Raw genomic sequence first — 4,497 nt, 5'->3', positions numbered from 1 at the left:
GCACTTATAATGACTTCTTGAATGCCAAACCCAGGACCTTTAATGGAACTGGAGGAGTGATGGTTTTAAGGCAATGGATTGAGAAGATAAAAGCAATCTTTGAAATTTGCTCTTTGTCCAGAGGGTAGCAAAGTTAAATTTGCTGCCTGTACTTTTTCAGATAGGGATAGTGGCTAATACTATAAGCTGGGAGAACTTAAAAACCATGTTGATGTGGGAATACTGTCCGCGAGGGGAAATTCAAAAACTGGAGCAACAACTCTAGGGTCTTACCATGGCCGGTGTAGCTGCAGTTCCACTTGCTTGATAAACACCTTCAACTTGGGATTCACGTCTGATTTCTGTTGAATAAAGAAAAACCAGGTGAAGCGTGAAAAATCATCTACTATGATAAGAATGAACTTACTACCACTGATGCTTTCGATAGCCGAAGGTCCACATAAGTCAATATGCAGAAGTTCAAGAGCATCAACAATCTTTGTATTGATACATGTGAGATGGCTCTTTCTGCTTTGCTTGCCCATCTCACACGCTGCACACAGGTGTTCCTTATGAAACTTGAGAAGAGGAAGGCCTCGAACATGATCACCAAGCACCAACTTATTAATATCTTTGAAGTTCAGGTGCGATAGCCATCGGTGCCATAACCAGCTTTCGTCAAAGTTCTTCTTTGACAGCAGGCATATTGCTAGTTTTCCTTGAATTGGGTTGAGATTTAAAGGATACATCTCTCCCTTGCATTCAGACTTCAACAGAACTCTTTTGGATTGCTTTTCAGTAATTTCTGATCCCTCATCATCGAATGAAACTTTCAAACCGGTTCCCACAACCAATTGAGATACATTGATGAGGTTGTGCTGCAATCCTTCCATGTAAGCCACTTTTAGAATTGTGAATTCTCCGTTGTTTATCATTCCATATCCTTTGATTATGTCATAGGAATTGTTTCCATATTTTACAAATCTGTCATCCTTAAGGGACCGAAACTCCCTCAGCTCTTCCCTCCTTCCTATCATGTGACGTGAGCATCCACTGTCTATGTACCATTCATCATCGAACTGTTCGTCACTTATTACCTGCAAATTCAAGTAGATTTAGGAACCCAAAGTCTCTTGGGCCCTGGTGAGTCTTTTACAGGAAAAGGAATAGCAACAGAAATATCAACCAAATAAGTTCTTTTTATTAAAGTGGTTTTGTCTTTTCTTTTGATGGTGTATACTTTTATTTTATTTTTGTCTTGTTTAAAATGTGGTGTTTTAGATGGTGTTTTGTTAGTTGGTTTTGGAATATTCTTTTGAGTCCTAGGGTTAGCTGACTTTTTTCTTCTTATTGATTTCAGATTTCGAATCAAGCTTTCCCGTTCCTTTGATATCCTTCACTGAATAAGGATTTTGTTGGCAGCAAGACGGACCAAAACAAGACTTTTGATTCTCAACCTTGGCGTTAGGACCAAAACTGGATGTTCAGTTCTGAGCTCTGGTGTTGGAACCAAAACTGGATGTTCGATTCTGAGCTTTGGAATAATAGGAGATGGGACTAAAACTTTCCTTTCGGTTGATCTTTGGCTTGTCATTTCCTTTGACATTTGACTCTTTCTTGGAAGGAACATGGTTAGGGTTTTGAGACTGCCAAAACTGTTTTCGCTCATTCAGATTCTTCATGTATCTCTGATTTCTTTGGCGTTTCTATTCAGCCAACTGCTTTTGAGATTTATGAATATTGAAGCTTGATTTCGGCTTCTCCTTTTGAGCTTTGATAGTCTTGGAAGATACATTGGATGCCTTCTTTAGTTCTTTTGGTATCTCTTTTGTTCCACTCTTGCTTGGTTTATCAAAACTTGAGGGTTTTTTGATGGGTTCAGCAACGTATCTATCCTTTACCCTCCACGAGGTTCAATCCGATAAGCCAACGGTTTCGTCTGCATTATCGATAGGGGCGGACCAAAAGTAATCGTCGCACCCTTCAGCATTGTCTTTGTCGACCAAGATTTTCAATTCTGCCGTTTGTTTCTTGGTGACACCTTCAACAGCATATACTTGATTTGGCACTGTTTGAACTTTCTGATAGACAACTACTTTTTCTTTGAGTTTCTTCGACTTGCCCTTTGACAGGCGATCATATTCAACCGAGTTCTCAGATATGAGTGGTTTTTCATTCTCGGTTTTGCTCTTCAAAAATTCAGAGCAATCAACCACATCTTCCATCGAGATTTCGCTCATTTCACTTTCCTCAACAAATTTAGACGTGTTTTCTATATTCATTTTATGTTTTGAAATTAATTTGGCGTTTGACGATTCAAATGTTTGAATGGTCTCGGACTTAATTTTCAACCTATCATTTTCATCCAAAAGATTTTTGAGCATGCATTTGTGTTCCTTGGAGTCAATAAAGGTCTCAATCTTCTCTAGTCCTATTTTGTAAGTGATGGAAGTCTCGTCTGATGATATTATTGATTCACACTCAGCAATAACCTCATCCTCCTTAAATTCAAGGAAGGGTAAAATCATCTTGTGAATCTTTTTCCAAGGAAGGGTAAAATCATTTTGTGAATCTTTTCCCCTATTTCACAGTCTAAGTGCAACTGAGTAATATTCGCATATAAACGTTTTGCAATTAAACAAAAAACATTCCGTTGTTTTAAAAACTTTAAATTGTCTTGTTGCAAATAAATAAGTTTGTCTCTAGCTCTAACTAACTATGTCTCCTTCAGCTCAATCCACATCCTTCTCTCCTCACTCTTCGAAGACACCCTGCTGAGTTGGTCGGTTAGGTTAGAGTTCGCTAAGCGAGTTTACATGAGACTACCACTTAAGTTAGAAAATTTAAATTTTAGTTCGTTTAATTCTTCTTCATAGTTTGTGATGGAAACTTTAAGTGATTCAAGGATGGATTGTACCTTTTTGATCAACCGATCACAGTCGTTGATCCTTTCACTCATAGGCTTGGCTGCAAAACACTTGTCCTCATTCAGGTTCGGCTCCTTATGCTCACGTTCGGTTGGTCTTCCAGCAGTAACCATTAAACATTTCCCAACCGAACTAGTAACTTCTTCTCTTGCCACATAAGCTCTTCCATGTGAGGGTTTTCTCACTTCTTCATCCTCAGAATCGGTTGACCAGACTTCGACGCCACTGAAATCATCTTCATCCACATTTTCCTACACAATCAAGGAATTCATTGAACTATTAGTTTCCTTCTTTTTCTTAATTTCTTCCAACTTTCGCATGTGATAAGCCTCATCATCTTCACTGTCCCTTTTCTCAACCATCTTCCTTAACATGCAATATTTGGCAATGTGGCTCTTGCCATGACAATAATTGCAATCGAATCTAGAGTCTCCTACAAGCTTGCATTCTTTTTTGTCATCATCCTTTTGAGAGGTGTTCTTCTTTTCTTCTTTCACCTTCTCAGAGTTGTAACTTCCTTGGCAGTTTCGGTTCTTATTGACAGGGAACTTCTTTCGTGGAAACTTCTTTAGGTTGGTGACCATCATTGCATATTCTTTTCCAGTAAGGTCACACTCAGACATATCTGAATCCTCCTCTTCTTCTGCTACACTTTTGCCTTTTGAGACAAGGGCCAACGATCCCACACCCGAAACTACCTTTGCCTCCTTGGTTACCACGCTTTAATGGGATTTAAGAATACCCATCAGTTTCGCTAGCGAGTATGATTTAAACTGTTCATGAGCTTTCATCATTGAAACTACTGCCATCCATTCTGGTGTTAAGCAATTCATGATGGTCACCTTCTGCTCAATCACTTTTCTTTCAATGTCATGCTTAATCATTTTGCTGAGGAGATGATTGAAGCGATCGAAGGTCTGTATCAGTTTCTCTTTAGGTTTATGTTCAAAAGCTCCAAATTCTGAGAACAACAAGGTTTGGATCGAGTGTTCTAGATCCTCATCGATTGAGTATAGTTCTTTTAACCTATTCCAGATTTCTTTAGCCGTTGTGCATGAACCGACTAAACAAAAAGTGTCATATTGCAATACGAATCTGATCATTCTCATGGCTTTCACGTTACATAGAAGCTTATCCTTTTCGTCTTGTGGAATCTTCTCTACGTCCACCAAAAGCTGATTATATTCTTTTTGAGTCTTCACTGTCTTGTTCGTTCCAAAATGAACAAACGACCCAATCGTGATAGCTTCCCAGATGAGATAACCATTATCTTTAGATCCAACTACGTAATCTTCAAAGTGATGCGCCCACACTTCATAGTCTTGAGTGTAAAGAATGGGAACCCTTGTAGTGGATCCAATGTTATTGGAGATGTTTATGGGATATGTTTGAGAATCTCCATGAGACATGATGAGCCTTTCCTAGGTACTGCTAGAATCAGACCTGTAAACTTGAGATTAGGGCTTTATTAAACACAAGAGTTACCGTCAACAGGAAGAAGACAGCTTCTTTATATTCGATAAAAGCAGAAACCCCAAAGAGTTCTTCAAACAGAAGGAATGTATATTGATTACACAGTCTCCTTCTCTAA

Source organism: Lactuca sativa, chromosome 6 (assembly GCF_002870075.4).
Source record: "Lactuca sativa cultivar Salinas chromosome 6, Lsat_Salinas_v11, whole genome shotgun sequence".
Taxonomy (NCBI): domain Eukaryota; kingdom Viridiplantae; phylum Streptophyta; class Magnoliopsida; order Asterales; family Asteraceae; genus Lactuca; species Lactuca sativa.
The sequence above is the reverse complement of the archived record's forward strand: the minus strand, read 5'-3'. Positions refer to the sequence as shown.